Source organism: Elephas maximus, chromosome 3, assembly GCF_024166365.1.
Source record: "Elephas maximus indicus isolate mEleMax1 chromosome 3, mEleMax1 primary haplotype, whole genome shotgun sequence".
Classification (NCBI taxonomy): domain Eukaryota; kingdom Metazoa; phylum Chordata; class Mammalia; order Proboscidea; family Elephantidae; genus Elephas; species Elephas maximus.
Genome location: NC_064821.1, coordinates 76,989,287 through 77,008,305, shown reverse-complemented (window position 1 = coordinate 77,008,305; position 19,019 = coordinate 76,989,287). Strand labels below are relative to the sequence as shown.

Here is a 19,019-nt window from a genome sequence, read left to right as displayed (position 1 = left end):
GCTCCCTCAGGGGTTCTCTGTTGTGCTCCCTGTCAGGGCAGTCATCGGTTGTGGCCGGGCACCATCTAGTTCTTCTGGTCTCAGGATGATGTAGTCTCCAGTTCATGTAGCCCTTTCTGTCTCTTGGGCTCATAATTACCTTGTGACCTTGGTGTTCTTCATTCTCCTTTGATCCAGGTGGCTTGAGACTCATCGATGCATCTTAGATGGCTACTCGCTAGTGTTTAAGACCCCAGACGCCACACTTCAAAGTGGGATGCAGAATGTTTTCTTAATAGAATTTATTTTGCCACTTGACTTAGATGTCCCCTGAAGCCATAGTCCCCAAACCCCGACCCTTGCTCCACTGACCTTCGAAGCATTCAGTTTATTCAGGAAATTTCTTTGCTTTTGGTCCAGTCCAGTTGTGCTGACCTCCCCTGTATTGAGTGTTGTCCTTCCCTTCACCTAAAGTAGTTCTTATCTACTATCTAATCAGCAAATAGCCCTCTCCCACTCTCCCTCCCTCCCCCTTCTCATAATCACAAAACAATGTGTTCTCAGTTTAAACTATTTCTCAAGATCTTATAATAGTGGTCTTTTACAATATTTGTCCTTTTGCCTCTGACTAATTTCACTCAGCATAATGCCTTCCAGGTTCCTCCATGTTATGAAATGTTTCACAGATGCATCATTGTTCTTTATCGATGCGTAGTATTCCATTGTGTGAATATACCATAATTTATTTATCCATTCGTCCGTTGATGGACACCTTGGTTGCTTCCATCTTTTGGCTATTGTAAACAGTGCTGCAATAAACATGGGTGTGCATATATCTGTTCGCGTAAAGGCTCTTATTTCTCTAGGATATATTCCAAGGAGTGGGATTTCTGGGTCGTATGGTAGTTCTATTTCTAGCTTTTTAAGGAAAAGCCAGATCGATTTCCAAAGTGATTGTACCATTTCACATTCCCACCAGCAGTGTATAAGTGTTCCAATCTCTCCACAGCCTCTCCAACATTTATTATTTTGTGTTTTTTGGATTAATGCCAGCCTTGCTGGAGTGAGATAGAATCTCATCATAGTTTTAATTTGCATTTCTGTAATGGCTGATGATCGAGAGCATTTGCTCAGGTATCTGTTAGGTGCCTGAATATCTTCTTTAGTGAAGTACGTGTTCATATCCTTTGCCCAGTTTTTAATTGGGTTGTTTGTCTTTTCGTGGTTGAGTTTTAACAGAATAGATTTTATAGATTTTAGAGATCAGACACTGGTCAGAGATGTCATAGCTGAAAATTCTTTCCCAGTCTGTAGGTAGTCTTTTTACTGTTTTGGTGAAGTCTTTAGATGAGCATAAGTGTTTCATTTTTAGGAGCTCCCAGTTATCTGGTTTCTCTTTGTCATTTTTAGTTATGTTTTGTATGCTGTTTATGCCCTGTATTAGGGCTCCTAACATTGTCCCTATTTTTTCTTCCGTGATCTTTATCGTTTTAGTCCTTATGTTTAGGTCTTTGATCCATTTGGAGTTAGTTTTTGTGCATGGTGTGAGGTATGGGCCCTGTTTCATTTTTTTGCAGATGGATATCCAGTTATGCCAGCACCGTTTGTTAGGACTATCTTTTCCCCAATTAACTGACATTGGGCCTTTGTCAAATATCAGCTGCTCATATGTGGATGGGTTTATATCTGGGTTCTCAATTCTGTTCCATTGGTCTATGTGCCTGTTGTTGTACCAGTACCAGGCTGTTTTGACTACTGTGGCTGCATAATATGGAACTTATTTTTTAAGATGGAAGGGATACGAACATACTTATACCTGAGGGGAAGAATCTAGTAGAAAGGAGGAGACTAAAGATCCAGGAGATAGAGGAAATAGCTGAAGGAGCAAGGTATCAGAAGAGATCAGAGGGGTGAGATGCAGAGCATCCATGAGCAATTAGTCCTGGACACATCTGAGCTGGGAGGAGACAAGGATGAGAGCTAATACCAGTAGGTTCCTATTGGGTGAGGGGTATCCTGGAAGTTAAAAAGATTTCCTTCTGATGGCTCCTACTCTCTATTTACATCTCTGTGAAGAAAAAGCTCAGATTATGTGTAGGGATTGAAACCAGAAGGTGGTGGACATGTGGGATTGACAAGAGGGTTTTGAAGCAGCCATTGGGGAACTGACTGGGGGCTCATGAGAGACCTGTGTGCTAGGCTGAGGGCCTGATGAAGGAAAAACAAACACATGGTGCACCTTGGATAAAGTTCTTCCTTTCCCTGAACTCAGCTTTTCTATCACCCAAGTGGGGACCCATCTGCATGCTGCTCACTGCTGGGGATGGGGATGGGTAGAGCCAAGAGGAGAGATGAAGGGTCTTGGGGCAGCTGAGTTTGTGCAGATATCCTAGGAGAGGTATTTAATGGCTGTGGCATTGGCCTGCGGGATGAGAGCCCTCCAGGATCAGGAATTGCGACTCTGCTCAGGGGCCTGGGAGTGGAGGCCCCTTGGTATCTGGAGAGTGACAGACAAGGAAGGAGGGGAAGAGGTCTCTTCTTCCAGCCCTGCTCCTCTCTCTTTCTGCCTCCCTGCCTTGGCCCCAGACAGATTGGTTCTCTGCTGAAATTAAGGTTCTGGGGCAAAGCTGCAGGCCAGTGAAATTATTCACTAACTGAGGTATCCTCCCTGGCACATGGATGTTGAATCAACTCAGTCCTCCTCAGACTGGAAGACTCTCAGCTTACTTTTGTGTGGGCATGTGGGCCTTTGAGAGTGTGCAAGTTCCAAACGCATACCTGCACACAGCCTAAATGGAAGGATATGAGTGTGCTTTCTGTGAGGGTGTGCTTGTATGTGTGTAAGTTTGTATGTGAATGTGGTGGACTCTGTGAGTGTGTGTGAGATCTTACATACCTGCGTGAGCCTATAAGGGAGTATGTGTGTTTTAGTGTTATCTGTGGGCCTGTGTGAACACACGTGCCCTAGCTTGTGTGTGAATCTGTGTGAGCTTGGTTGATGTATGAGACCCCCCCGTGTACTTGTGAGGGTGTCTGTGAACCTGTTTTTTAAACAGTAGTAATACTTAATGTTTGCATCATTATATTTTTATAGAGCATTTATATGTTTCTCACTTGATCCTCACAACCTTGTGAAGAATATAGGATAAAATATTCAATAAAAATTCCACATACAGATATGTGCCAGGGAAACCCTGGTGGCATAGCAGTTACGTGCTATGGCTGCTAACCAAAGGGTCGGCCTTTCAATCTGCCAGGCGCTCCTTGGAAACTATGCAGCAGTTCTACTCTGTCCTATAGGGTCGCTATGAGTCAGAATCGACTCGATGGCACTGGGTTTGGTTTTTGGTTTTTATATGTGCCAGGGGAACCCTGGTGGCGTAGCGGTTAAGTGCTCTGGCTGCTAACCAAAGGGTCGGCAGTTCGAATGCACCAGGCACTCCTTGGAAATTCTATGGGGTGGTTATCCTCTGTCCTATAGGGTCGTTATGAGTTGGAATTGACTCGACAGCACTGGGTTTGGTTTTGATTGGTATATGTGCCAGACAGTGTATTGGAGTCTGGGTGTAGGAATGAGGGTATATGCAGTTAATGTCAGCGTGGACAGCGGGGACGTGGACATTGAAGCACACCCATCACAGTACTGATGCCCCCACATCTGCCCATGTCAAAGAGCAAAGAAGTCCTATTTGTCAGCACAGGTGGAGCCTGGGTTGGCCCAAGCTGAGCATGCACACAAGAGTGGGAACAGGGAACACCAAGGGGGTTTGGACAAATCTGGCCCTCAGTCAACTCTTCCCTCTTCTGTATCTTCAACCTGGATCCTTTTTCTGCCCATAAATTTGTTTAGATCTTCCCTAGTCCAAAATGGGCTACCTTTCCTCAAGCTATCATTCAAATCCTCTCTCTTCCTTCACTATCAAAATTCTTGGAAGAATAGTGCACTCAATGGATACACTTCCTCCTTTTCTGTTCTCTCCTCAACACACTGCAGGTGGCCTCACCACTTCTGATAAAAATTTTTAAAAAGCAAACAGTTGCTGTCGAATCGATTTCAATTCATGGTGACCCCATGTTTTTCAGAGTAGAACTGTGCTTCATATGGTTTTCAACGGCTGATTTTTTGAAAGTAGACTGCCAAGTATTTCTTACAAAGCATCTCTGGGTGAACTTGAACCTCCATCTTTTCAGTTTGCAGTTGATGATACTAAAAAAAAAAAATTTTTTTTTTTTTTTATACAGCCACCAATAAATATAAATGCCAAACCCAATAGCCTTTCTCAACTACTTCTCTGAAACACTTGACACTGTGGACTTTTGCCTCTCTCCTAACACCCTTTCCTCCCTTAGCTTCTGTGCTAACACCCTCTGCTCCTCCTCTTCCTTCTTCTAATACCTCCTTCTCTGTCCTGTGCTCCTGTTCCTACCAAAAAACCAAACCAAACCCATTCCGACTCATAGCTACCCTATAGAACAGAGTAGAACCACCTCCTAGGGTTTCCAAGGCTGTAATTTTTACAGAATCAGGCTGCCACATCTTTCTCCTGTGGAGCAACGGGTGAGTTCGAACCTCCACCTTGCGGTTAGCAGCCAAGCGCTTAACCACTGCACCACCAGGGCTCCTTCATGTTCCTACACCCATCCTTTAAATGCTGATGTGGACTTCTATACTCTTTTCTTTTCATCTATGAGAAGTCTCATCTATGCCCAAGTCATCAACTTCCAGTGACTCACCAGTCTCTGTCTCTAGCCCAGATGTCTCACCTGCAATCTGGAAACTTCTATCCTGTTCCTACTGGATCTCGACCCCCCCTCCACCCCACACGCACACAGGTACTTTAACTCAGTGTGTCATCACCTTGCCCCCAAAACTGCACCTCCTTCTCTTCTTCTGTCCCCTCCTGGTACCACCAGCAACTCAAGCAGAAATCAAGGAGTCATCCTCTGCTTCTCTTCGCTTTCATCCCCACATTTTCTTAGGTGCCAAGTCTTATTTATTCTACTTTAACACATTTTAAATTAAACAAATTTTTATTGAATCTCCACTAAATACCAGACAGCACCCTCAGAGCACCCTGTGAGTTAGATACTGTTATGGATTGAATCATGTCCCCTAAAAATATGTGTTGTAAGTCCTAACCTCTGTGCCTATGGTTATAATCCCATTTGGGAATGAATTTTCTGTTAATGTGGCAGGATTAGTGTAGGGTACATCTTGAGTCAATCTCTTATAAGAGATAAAAGGAGCAGATTAGGCAAGCAGAAATGGCTGAAGATAGATGCCAAGACACATGAAGATTGCCCAGGAGCAGAAGCTTAGAAGAGACAAGGACCTTCCTCCAGAGCTGACAGAGAGAAAGTCTTCCCCTAGAACCAGCTCTCTGAATTCAAACTTCATCTCATGTACTCTGGACATGTTATCAGGAAGGACAAGTCCCTGGAGGAGGATATCATGCTTGGTAAAAGCAGAGGGTCAACGAAAGAGAGGAAGACCCACATGGACTGACACAGTAGCTGCAACGATGGGCTCAAGCATAACAATAATTGTGAGGATGGAATAGGCCCAGGCAGTATTTCATTCTGTTTTACATTCACTGAGTCGGAACTGGCTCGACTGTACCTAAAAAACTAACAACAATATTGTGTTTCCCTCACTCTCCCTCTTTTCTCCTTCTGGTACCTAAAAACAACAGCTTTCTAAACTGTGAGAACAAATTTGCGTTTGTTAAAGCCACGCACTTGTGCAGCACTAGATAACTAAGACAGGTACTATTGTAACCAAACGAGGGTTCTTGTCCTATCCTATTAGCCCATCAAAATAAGATGGATGCCATACTACCAGTAGCAAGGGAAACAGAAAGTGGAAATTTATTGTTTGTTCAAACAAGGAGCAACATGGGGCCTAGCAGCCCAAAGACCACATGCTCCCTGTCTGAGGGGGTTGGGGGCTTTTTATTTCCAATGATGCCTGGGGGTTGGGTTTGGTGCCCGGAACTCTCTGCCCTTAGCCTTCCTATGTGCACATTTGGAGGTCTGGATGTTGAGTCATGTCGGCGATGTTCAGGTCCACGGACAGATTGAGGACACAGCTTTCCAGGTCCTCGCATGCACCAAAATTCTGGTTTGCACATGCGCAGGATTCTGGCACGAAATTCAAACTGTGGTTAGGGCTGCAGCGTGGTCGGGCCAAACCGCAGTTAGAAGCCCTGGCTTGTCAGGCTGCTGTGGTGGGGGGTGCGGGGTGGGGACCATGGCTGAGTGGGGGAAGTCTCGGCGGAGGCTTCACTATTATCCACATTTCATAAGTGAGGAAATTAAGACATTTACATATCTTGAAAATGCCATCTTCTCTATATTTCAGAAGCCACTGTAATTGCCTCTCTCTCTTCTCTCTCACCAGACTGGAAGTTTATTAAGGTGTAGAATCAGGCTATTCCCCAGTGCCCTGGCAAAGTACCTGGCACCCTGTGGAAACTTAGTGAGGGACTGTGTGGGACAAAGAACTTGGTTTAGATTTTGTCTCCAGTTTCTGGAAAATAGCCCTTGGAATTCCCCAGCAATCAAAGTGTCTTTATTTTTCTAAAACATCTGGGCAATATTTCAACATGTGCAAATGAGTTAAAAGCTCCCAACTCATCACTGGCAACTAACCTCAAGAAGGGAGAGGGCATAATGCAGCCAATTACGCATATTAATTGAGTCATGGGTATGCACTGAGGTCCCAATGACTAAGGGACCCTGGACCTTGGAGCTTTTTATTTTGGGGTTTCCTGTATTGGTGAGAACATCCATGCACAGGAGAGGGTGGCATATCCCTGGGGACAATGGAGTCCTTGTGCCAGGAACTCTCCTAGATATCACTTGATATGTCTCTTCACTTGTATCCTTTCTGGTCATAATAAATGAGTAACTGTAAGTATAGGTAATAGTCTCCATGAATTTTGTGAGCTATTTTAGAGAATTAACAAACCCACAAAGGGGCAATGAGAATCTGACTTAGCTTGGGGTAGCTATTTCAGAGGAAGGCTATGCAGGCTGACATAAGGACAGAGTCCTAACTCACGAAGATTCAGCTCTGTGTGGCTTGGTGACAGATGAGAAACCATTTTAATTCTCCTGGAATCCAGTTTCTGGGTCCATGGAATTGGGGAGACCCAGCCAGGCCATTTGCCCTTAGGTGTCCTTTTGAGCTTTGAGCCTTTAAGGAACTGGTTTTCCTGGAGTCATTTTTAGGTCAAACAATAGTCTTGTAATCAGTTTAGCAGAAACCATTTTGCCTTAGGCATTAGGCTTTTTTGGAAAATTAGCTATGTGCAGACAGTTTCAAGAAGCAGAAACTTCAGGGTCTAAGTGATTACAGATATAAGGTAAAGGTTAAGTCTGGAATGCAGAAATTGTCGAATAATATCATTAATATCACACACAAGTAAAATTTTGCTGAAGATCATTCAAAACCAGCTGCAGTGGTACATCAACAGGGAACTGCCAGAAGTTCAAGCTGGATTCTGAAGAGGATGTGTAACCAGGGATATCATTGCTGATGTCAGATGGATCTTGGCTGAAAGCAGAGAATACCAGAAAGATGTTTTCCTGTATTTTATTGACTATGCAAAAGCATTCAACTGTGTGGATCATAGAAAATTATGGATAACGTTGTGAAGAATGGGAATTCCAGAATACTTAATTGTGCTCATGAGGAACCTGTACATAGACCAAGAGGCAGTTGTTCAAACAGAACAAGAGAATAATGAGTGGTTGACAGTCAGGAAAGGTGTGCGTCAGGGTTGTATCGTTTCACCATACTTATTCAATCTGTATACCAAATATTTTGAGAAGCCGGAATATGAAGAAGAACGTGAACACAGCATCAGGATTAGAGGAAGATTTATTAACAATCTGCGATGTGCAGATGACACAACCTTGCTTGCCGAAAGAGAAGAGGACTTGAAGCACTTACGGATGAAGATCCAAAACCACATGCTTCAGTATGAATTGTATCTCAAGAAAACAAAAATCCTCACAAATGGACCAATAAGCAACATCATGATAAACAGAGAAAATACTGAAGTTGTCAAGGATTTCATTTTACTTGCATTAACAATCAACACCCATGGAAGCAGCAGCCAAGAAATCAAACAATGCACTGCATTGGGCAAATCTGCTGCAAAAGATCTCTTTAAAGTGTTGAAAACCAAAGATGTCACTTTGAGGACTAAGGTGCACCTGACCCAAGCCATGGTATATTCAATTGCCTCTTATGCACATGAAAGCTGGACAATGACTAAGGAAGACTAAAGAATTGATGCCTTTGAATTATGGTGTTGGTGAGATATTGAATATACCATTGGCTACCAGAAGAACAAGCATTTCTGTCTTGGAAGGAGTACAACCAGAAGCAAGGATGCCAAGGCTTTGTCTCACTTACTTTGGACTTGTTATCAGGAAGGACTAGTCCCTGGAGAAGGACATCATGCTTGGTAGAGGATCAGCGAAAAGGAGAAAGACCCTAAATTAGATGGATTGACACAGTGGCTGCAACAATGCGCTCAAACATGACAAGGACTGTAAGGATGGCACAGGATCAGGCAGTGTTTCGTTCTGTTGCATATAGGGTCACTATGAGTCGGAACCAACTTGATGACATCTAGTAACAACAACAAAGCCGGGATCAACTTTCAGGTGGGAATTGGATTTATGATGATCCTTACCACAAAGTTAGCAATAAAGGTGGAGTTTGACCACCTTGCCCCTTTAATATTTCAGTTTGCAGCGCAGGGATCATAGGCATGTTTTGGGATATATGGTGTCACGGAATTGTGTCCCCCCAAAATTTCTAACAACTTGGCTAGGTCATGATTCCAAGTATTGTATGATTGTCTACCATTTTGTCATGTGATGTGATTTCTCTATGTGTTGTAAATCCTGTAACTATGATGTAATGAGATGGAATAGTGGCAGTTATATTGATGAGATCTACAAGACTAAATAGTGTCTTAAGCCAATGTCTTTTGAGACATAAAAGAGAGAAGCGAGCTGAGAGACATAGGGGCCTCATAACACCAAGAAAGCAGTGCCAGGAGCAGAGTGTGTCCTTTGGATCTGAGGTTCCTGTGTGGAGAAGCGCCTAGGTCAAGGGAACATTGATGATGCCGACCTTCCTCCAGAGCTGACAGAGAAAGGCTTCCCCTGGAGCTGATGCCCTAAATTTGGAGTTGGAACCTACCAGACTGTGAGAGAATAAATTTCTCTTTGTTAAAGCCATCCACTTGTGGTATTTCTGTTATAGCAGCACTAAATGACTAGGACATATGGCATGTCCTTAATGACCCTGTTTTTACCAGTGACTGACCCTGAAGTCCTGCATGTGCTCTGAGAAACCAACATGTAAGAAACTTACAATGACCCTCAGGAGACTACCCTGCTCAGACCCACCTATATAACTTGCTTTCAGTATCCCATCTTCAGAGCACCTTCCTGATACCTTTGGGCTGACGCTGCCATATTCAAATTGTGTCTACACACAATAAATATATTCTGTTACACTAATCTCTGGTGTTTCTCTGTGTATTTAGGTTTTTAACATAGAGAAAGGCTATATGGGCAGTCGACAAAGAAGGGTAGAGGCCTAGCATGTGACCTAGCCCCAGGGAGCTAGAGAGAGAGAGGGAGCCTGGCTAGTCTGAAATGCAGGGAGTTGTGCAGACTCCTGAGCCTATGGCTGGTACCCAATGACCTGGCCGCAGTGGTTAGGGAAGTTTTGACCTGGCTCAGAGTGGCTGGGCATGAAGTCTGAGTTAACTCTGGGTGGTTAGAATGGGAGAGGAAGTGCCGTGGATGTGGCTGGTGATGAGGATTATGGATATGTGGGAAGGTAAAGCCTGGATCAACTTTCAGGTGGGGATTAGATTTTTTTACCATGCAGTTAGCAATAAAGGTAGGGTTTGCCCACCTTGCCCCGTTATTAGTTCAGTTGGCAATGCAGGGATCATAGGTAGAAGAAAGAAAGAAAAAAAAGAGAGGAAGGAAGGAAAGTAGGATGGAAGGAAGGAAAGAAAGGGAAGCTCCCATATTCACCATCCCTCTCACCCTTCCTCCTCTGAATTTTAGCCCCATTGTTGGATGAGGACAAATGTGAGAACAATAGGGAAACTAATTTTGATAAGATCCCCATTTAGACTCTTTGTATCTAAGGATAACACTAACAGGTATTGAGCACTAATTGTATGTCAGCCCTGTGCCAAGTACTCCATTACATTATTTTATTTAATCAGTTCACCTACATTGTGAGATCAGTATTATTGCTCTCCTCATGAGAAACCTGGCTCAGAGGGGTTAAATAACTTGTGCAGCTGGTAAAGAACAGTGCAAATGTTGGAATTCAGGTCTGCTGACTCCACAGTCTGTGTTATCCTGTCTAGAGGGTGAAGACTGTAGACCAAATCTGTAGCAACCATGGAAGTGTATTTCATAAAAATTGTTTGAAAATGGTAATAAATGAGAAAAAAGGGGAGGTGGTGGTGAAGACCTACTGAAGACTCTAGAACCAAATGTAAAGGTGTCGGTAAAACTAATGTCATATTTGTTCAGAGCTTTGTAGTTAACATTTTATATCCTTAATCTGTATAATTCTATGCAGTAGGGATGACTGTCCCCATTTTTCAGGTGAGGATACTGACTCTCGGAGGGGAAGTGGCTTGGCCTAAAGGCAGAACTGGGACTAGACTTCAGGTCCTATCCTCTTTCCCTCCCCAACTTTACCCAATCCTATTTCATTACAAGACCTTCCAAGCACAAGGCCTCATGCTCACCTGTGATTGGGATGCTCAGACAGGTTGTAGTGGTGGTCTGCCCCATGCCCACTTATCATGTAAGTTATCATAAGCTAGACTTAGCCTAGTAGACACAGTCTGAGACAGGAACCCAGAAACTACACAAACCTTCAGGGATAGAACAGGAAGAGTCTTTGGACAGGCTGACGGTGAGGAGGGGGCTTATTAGGTAGCATCTGTGAGCTCTGGCAATGAGGAGGCAGTGAAATTTGGCTCTGACCTTAGGAATGGGACTCTCAGATGAAGGTGGAATGAGAGGTGGTGGAGTTTCTTGCATGGAACAGAAGGAACCCAGGCAAAGAGAGTTTTGTAGGATTTGGGCAGGAAGTTCCTCATGCATTTGCCAGATAGGCTAGCTAGCGAGATGCCCAGTTGCATTCCTATGAAGCAAACTGTTCCAGGTGGTACTTCAAAGGTGGGTGGGAATGGGCGGAGGGAAACACACAAAGAGAGTGCCTTGTCTGAGCTTGGCACAATTAGGTATGGGCATGCATGAGGGTGGGCTCAAGTATGAACCTGCATGCTAGAAAGTGTGATGCCGTGTGCAAGGTCATTCCTAGGCCCAGAGAAGGGGAGGGGATTCCCAAGCTGTCTTGGCCACTGGGCTAGGATTCTCTGTATCCATCCAATTCCCATCCTGGGCCTTGTGGAAGGCGTCAAAAGGACAGATCACATCACATCAGAAGCTGACATGGCCTGGCTTTTGGCATCCTTTGGCTTGCCTTGGTGTAGCCCATCACAGAAGCCCGCTGGATGTTGCCTGGTGTCTTATTAATGGTACTGATGAGCTCATTAAGTTAATCTTTCTCCTTTCCTTAGTCTCCCAGCTCTGAGCTGTCACCTCCATCACTCTCAGCCTGGAGCTGGGTTAACTCTTAGAGGTTCTGGAATGGAGGATACTGCAAAGTTTGCTGTCAATCCCATGACACAGATTCAGAAAGGCCAAACAGAGCTCTCCTGGTAAGGTCTCTTGCCCTTTACAAGCCTCCTTTGAATTCTATGTGTCTTTAGGAAATTCCTAAGTTGCTGCATCCAGAATGGCATGAGCTAGAGCTCAGAAAGAAATTCTTAATTAGACATGGTGACAGACATGTCTATGGCTAGGCAGAAGGGCAAGGATGAAGAAGAGAGGAAAGAGTAGGAACTAGAGAAGGAGAGGGAATAGAGGAGGAAAATCACATTCAAACTAGTTTTTGGGACAACGCTTGTAAGAAACGATGACAAAGTCTCTCTAGGGACTTGGGTTGAATCTCTCAGCTGCACCCAAATCAAATTTTTAGCCAGAGAATAAGATTTATATTAAAGAATTCTTCCTTTCGCAGACAAAATGTTAAGTGAAAGAAGACATACACGAGTATATAATATATGATCATATTACATAGAATAATATATGATCATATTACATAGAAGCCAAGAATAGGCAAAACAAAACTGTGGCAATAGAAGTTAGTATAGTAGTCACCTTTGGGAGATATTGATTGGGAGGGGGCATAAGGGAGCCTTCTAGGATGATTTGGCTTGGGCAGTGTACATATATATAATAATTCACAGAACTTTACATTTAAGATTAGCACACTTTAAGTAAATCATAACATAATAAATATAAGAACCCCTTTCCCACTCTTCTTTTTACCACCAATCACCCCAGGCACTCTGTGCACGTCTTGGGCTCACAGACATGAAATAATATAAACATCTAGCATGATGTCCAGCACATGACAGGCACTCACAAAAGCAAATTCCCATCGTGCATCTGAGTACATCTTGTTCTTGGGGTGCAAAAGGGGTGGTGGTCCAAAGATGACCTAGACTCCCTCTCTACCTCCTATCTATGGAGCATGGAGCCATGCCCTGAGAGTGGAAGGATGTTCAGGCCTTTGTGAAGACAAGTAAAAAGTAATGTCCCCATCTCCAGGAACAGAACACAGCCCAGCAGAAACCCCAAATCATAATTAAAAGATGCCCTGCAACTCTCTTGGCAGCATAAATTTTGAAGATGAAAGTAAATGATTAAAATAATTAAACACTTCAAGCTGACAAGCTGGAGCAGGATCTTGCCAGCGGACGTTTGTCAGTAATTAGCTAATTAATCCTGGCGCAGATTATAAGCCATAACAAACCAGTCAGGCTGAACAGAGCCGGCTGCTCAGAATTAGACTTTTAAAAAAGAAGAGAAGGGTAGAGGGAGGAGAGGGAAGACCAGAGGGAAGAAGGAAAAATAAGAAGACATGGTATTTGTGACCACTGGTCCTACCCCACCAGACAGTGTGGACCCACCCTATAGCAGGCTTCCTGGAGGGTCTTGAATCTGTGTCTAGGTCAGAGACGCAGTGCCTGGTGGGACTTCAAGCAAAATGGATGCTGGGGAGTGGGAGAGGGAGTGCTCTGTACCATCTGGCCCCCAAACCAGGAGGAACAGTGAGAAGGAGTCCAGGTAGGAGGGGAGGTCCACATCAGGTAGGTACAGTATTATTCCATTCAGTAAAGGTCCCCAACAATGACAAAAAACAGAGCATCAGGGTCCATCTGAGCAGTCTAGGATCACGGCAGTCTCTAGACCAGTGCTGTCTAATGGAAATATAATACAGGCTATAAATAATTAATAATAATACAGGCTACAATGAGAGCTGCATAAGTAATTAAATAAAGTAAAAAGAAGGTGAAATTAACTTTAGTAATATTAAAAAATATATATATTATTTAGCCCAAAATATACAAAATGTTATCATCTCAGCATATAATTAATTTAAAGACATTTTACATTCTTTTTACTAAGTCTTCCAATTCTGGTATGTATTTAACACAGCTTATCTCAATTTGGACTAGTCATATTTCAAGTGTTCAGTAGCCACATGTGTCTGGCTAGTGGCTACCATATTGGACAACACAGCTCTGGACCTAAAAAGAAGTGGGGGAGTGAGATCCTAAGCCCTGAGACAATCTTCAGTAGTGATGCAGGCAGACCAGAGTGACATGACCTCCTCATTGCCTGTCTTTCTCTTGGTCATTCTCCCACCTAGCTGCACCTGCTGGCTATTTACAGCCAAATTGGTCTTAGCTTCAGGGGTTTCCAAGATGAAGGGTCTAGGGAGGAGAATTCAGAGGACCGAGTCCCCACCCTGGTGCATACACATGGAGCAGGGCAGTGCTACTGCTACCGTACAAAGAGTTGTGTCCTCAAGTCTGGGAGTGCGAGTGCTTCTGTGCACCTGTGTGTTTCAAAGGCTCTCCAGGACGTGAGCACTGACCCTCAGAGAGCCCCCTGCAGCTGCAGCCTTGGAAGAAGGCTCAGTTTCCTTCATAATAATCATACCAGGAAAAGGACAAGAGATGGCACGTTTCACTCCCATGGAATGTTCTGTAACAACTGTCAGATGGGATCTGTGTCTTGGAAAACAACAAGGATCTTTTTCAGGTGAAAAGCAGCTACTTCTCATAGCACCTCCATCTTCTGCCACAACCATGACTAAAGCTCTCTAAGGATGAGCTGAGTCTCTCAGAATCCCAATCAAAGTTCTGGTAGGAGTGAGAGAAGAAAGGACACAGCCTCTAGATCAGTGGCACAGGCTAGTTGGTACAGTCACTGCCACTGCCTGCACCATCTGAAGGAGAGATCTGCAAAAGGGAAAGGAAGCAAGAGGGAGGAGAAGGTGGGCTCTGGAGGGCTCAGCCACCTCTGGACTTCAGGGCAACAGAGGCCTAACCACCACTAAAGAATAAACCACCCCTGCTCTTGCCTCCAAACCGCCTACGTTTCCTGCCTGTAGGAAAAAGAGGAAAGCTCTTTTGTTGTATAAATAAAAGAAAAAAAAATCACCATGGAGTCAATTCCGATTCACAGCGACACTACAGGACAGAGTAGACCAGCCTCATAAGGTTTCCAAGGCTGTAAATATTTACAAAAGCAGATTGCCACATCTTTCTCCCATGGAGTGGCTTCTGGGTTCGAATCAACAACCTTTTGGTTAGCAGCTGAGTGCTTTAACCATTGCACAACCAGGGCTCCATGTTGTACACGTAAGAAGCCACATCTGACTGTACATGTTGGCCAGTTCTGTGTCCACAATAGAGTAAAGCAGCATTGCTGAGGACCAAGGGAGGTGCACAGAGAATCCTGTGGTAGGTCAGGGCTCAGAGACATGCCTATGAATTGGGGTGACCAGGGAAGGCCCCAAGGAGTAGGTAAGCTTGAGCTGGGCCTGCCTTGAGATGGAGAGGAGTAAGAAAGCAGTAAGAAAGAAGGAGAGCACTTTTGGCAGGGAATTTAACATAGATCCTTTCATTCACATAGCTCTTTAGAGCTTACAGAATATGTTCACATATGTAATCTCATTTCATTCTCACTGGGCTGTAGGATCCCAGAGGTACTGTCTCATTTGAGAGGCAATATAGCATAGTAAGTAAGAATGCAGTCTTTGGATTTCTGGTTAAATGTGGCAGATGGAATATATGCATTTATATCTGCTCCCTCAACAAACCTCACTAAAATAAAAGTAAAAGACTATAAAGAGGCAATGGTGGACCACAGATGTCAACACATTTTTGGAAGATGGCAAGTGGATGGAGGTGTTGGTAGAGCTAAGACAGCACATACCAAGCGCTACAGCAAAAGATGACAAAGAGAAGTCAGCCAACTGGAGACTCCAAACCAGGGAAAGATCAGAAATTGAAGGGAATAATTACCACAGAAAGTGGTAGTGAGGTGTGGGGCTAAGAACAAGGGAACGGGTTGAAAGTCTGCATAAGAAGAAGGTCCCTTCCCAATTACACACAGACAGCTGATTACATTTTCCATACCCAGCCAGGAGACTGGCAGCTTTATTTTGTTCAAAAAGTGCACCAGAAATAAGAGCCTTCACACAAACAGATATATGCACACCCATGTTTATTGCAGCTCTGCTTACATAGCAAAAAGCTGGAAGCAACCAAGGTGTCCATCAACGGATGAATGGGTAAATAAATTGTGGTATATTCACACAACGGAATACTACGCATCGATAAAGAACAGTGACAAATCTATGAAACATTTCATGACATGGAGGAACCTGGAAGGCATTATGCTGACTGAAATTAGTCAGAGGCAAAAGGACAAATGTTGTATAAGACCACTATTATAAGATCTTGAGAAATAGTATAAACTGAGAAGAACACATACCTTTGTGGTTACAAGGGGGGGAGGGAGGGAGGGTAGGAGAGGGTTTTTTACTGATTAATTAGTAGATAAGAACTGCTTTAGGTGAAGGAAAGGACAATACTCAATACATGGAAGGTCAGCTCAACTGGACTGGACCAAAAGCAAAGAAGTTTCCAGGATAAAATGAATGCTTCAAAGGTCAGCGGAGCAAGGGCGGGGGTTTGGGGACCATGGTTTAAAGGGACTTCTAAGTCAATTGGCAAAATAATTCTATTATGAAAACATTCTGCATCCCACTTTGAAATGTGGCATCTGGGGTCTTAAATGCTAACAAGCGGCCATCTAAGATGCATCAATTGGTCTCAACCCACCTGGAGCAAAGGAGAATGAAGAACACCAAGGTCACACGACAACTAAGCACCCAAGAGACAGAAAGGGCCACATGAACCAGAGACCTACATCATCCTGGGACCAGAAGAACTAGTTGGTGCCCGGCCACAATCGACGACTGCCCTGACAGGGAGCGCAACAGAGAACCCCTGAGGGAGCAGGAGATCAGTGGGATGCAGATCCCAAATTCGCATAAAAAGACTATACTTAATGGTCTGACTGACACTAGAGGAATCCCGGCGGTCATGGTCCCCAAACCTGTTGGCACAGGACAGGAACCATCCCCGAAGACAACTCATCAGACAGGAAAGGGACTGGACAGTGGGTAGGTGAGAGATGCTGATGAAGAGTGAGCTAATTATATCAAGTGGTCACTTGAGACTGTGTTGGCATCTCCTGTCTGGAGGGGGGATGGGAGGATAGAGAGAGTTGGAAGCTGGCAAAATTGTCACGAAAGGAGAGACTGGAAGGGCTGACTCATTAGGGGGACAGCAAGTGGGAGTATGGAGTAAGGTGTATATAAACTTATATGTGACAGTCTGACTTGATTTGTAAACGTTCACCTGAAGCTCAATAAAATTTAATTAAAAAAAAAAGTACACTAGAGAGGCTCTAGCATAGGAACATGGGCACAGTGGAAAGCAGGGAGAAGAGTCATAATGAAAAGAAAAGAGAGGCATTAAGTGATAGTCTGGCCAGTGAGACATTGGGCTCATGAGACACATCTTCTAGAACACGTGTGGCCAGGTACAAGCCTTCTTAGGTGGAAACTGGCGGATTCTTCGCTGGAGAAATTGATCAGAGAAAAGACCTTTAGATATTAAAAAGAAAAAAGATCAGGGAAAATAGAGAGAAAGAATTATCACATAAATCATAGAAGAAAATTTCTCAGAGCTAAAAGACGTGAGTTTTCAGTGAAAAGGTCTACCTAAGGTGTGACCAATATAATAAACGAAAATAGGTCCATACTGTCTTAGTTATCTAGTGCTGCTATAACAAATAACCACATGTGGGTAGTTTTAACAAACAGAAATTTATTTTCTCACAGTTTAGGAGGCTAGAAGTCCAAATTCAGGGTGCCAGCTCTAGAGGAAGCTTTCTCTCTCTGTTGGCTCTGGAGGAAGGTCCTTGTCTCTTCTGAACTTCTGCTCCTGGGTAATCTTCATGTGGCTTTGCATCTCTCTTCCCCCATCTCTGCTTGCTAGCTTATGTTTATTTTATATCTCAAAAGAATTGACTTAAAATACACCCTATACTAATCCTGTTTCATTAACATAACAAAGACAGCACATTCCCAAATGGGGTTATAACCACAGGCATAAAGGTCAGGATTTACAACACATATTTTGGGGGGACACAATTCAATCTATAACATATACCAAGTCTCATTAGCATGAACTTTCAGAATGCTAAGGATACAAATAAGATCTTAAAAGTTTCCAGAGAGAAAAGACAGGTTACACACAAAGTATACTGTGGAATCAGGAATGGCAATGGGCTTCTTAACAGCCACACAGGAGCAATGCCTTCAAAATTCTAAAGAATTTCTATACCTAGTCAAGCTATAAATCAACTGAGGGTTTAATAAAGAATTTTCTGAAATGTAGGTCTCAAAATTTTACTTCTCATGCATTATTTTTTAGGAAGCTATTAAAGGATGTGCTCCATCAAAATGATGGACTAAATTAAGAAAAAAAATAGATGTGGGAGCCAGGAAAAGGGGATCCAGCCTAGAAAAATGACAAACAGAATGCCTTGAACAACTGCTGTGCAGAAGGCCTGGAGAGCAAGTACATACTAAACAGGAAGATGGAAGAGGAATGCCTCCAGGAAGAAAAAAAAGGAATTAGTAGATTACCTGTGTTTTGCCATGTGGAAATCAGCATTTAGAAGGTTTTTATATTCTGTTGAGGAGTTTCAGAAGAATTCATGATCAGGACATGGACAACTAAGAAAATGGGAAGGAAAAAAACCAACAGTCATTTACACGAGACAAAAATTTATACAAGAAACATAATGTGCTATTAGTTTCAGCAGTGAACCATGTGTGCAAAATCAATAAGGTTAAACACTGAGTACTGAGTTAACCAAATATTGTGATATAATTACATTGGAAGGGTGAAAAAGGAGAGGTGTGGGGGTGGGGTGATACAAGAATATTAAATTATCATCTTCTATAATTTTTTTTTTATAATTAGCATGATAAGTATATGATTTAAACATTCAGAGATAAACACCAGTAGAAACAGCTAAAAATGATTTTGACTGGTTGCCTTGGGGAGGGAGACTTAGGGTGGGTTATCGACAGCTGTTTTTTGCATTAAGATCTGTAGTACTGTTTGACTTTTAAATATACATGAATTGATTTGCTTAAAAAAGAATACAGTCTATGATTCAGATTTCCAGAAAGTTAAATGTAAAATTAGAAAGGAGGGATTAAATATAAACTCCAAGAGAGCACGGACTTTGGTACGTCTGTTCATGGTTACATCCCTGGAGCCTAGTACGGTAGTCCCTCAAAAAATACAGTGAGAACTCAATCAGTTCTATCTATTCTTGTTCTTTGTGTTTGTCTTCAGGGTACCCTCCTGCATGTTACTGCATCAACACTGCTTCCTATCATGTATATGCACACATGTGCACCCATGCCATTAAATCTCGGCATATTCCTTCAACAAGTATTTGTT

At 43.3% G+C, this 19,019-nt stretch overlaps 1 long non-coding RNA gene across 5 annotated transcripts in view; it reads right to left on the bottom strand.

The window, feature by feature from the left end:
• Positions 1-517: 517 nt before the first annotated feature.
• LOC126072883 (uncharacterized) overlaps positions 518-19,019 on the bottom strand; it is a 57,207-nt gene continuing 38,705 nt past the window's right edge. Inside the window, exons 4-5 of one of the 5 annotated variants that reach the window (XR_007516589.1) lie at positions 18,191-18,280; positions 518-4,186 (exon numbers count right to left, since the gene is read on the bottom strand). This is a non-coding gene — a long non-coding RNA (uncharacterized LOC126072883). The other 4 variants (XR_007516590.1, XR_007516588.1, XR_007516587.1 and 1 more) reach the window with 4 other exon arrangements.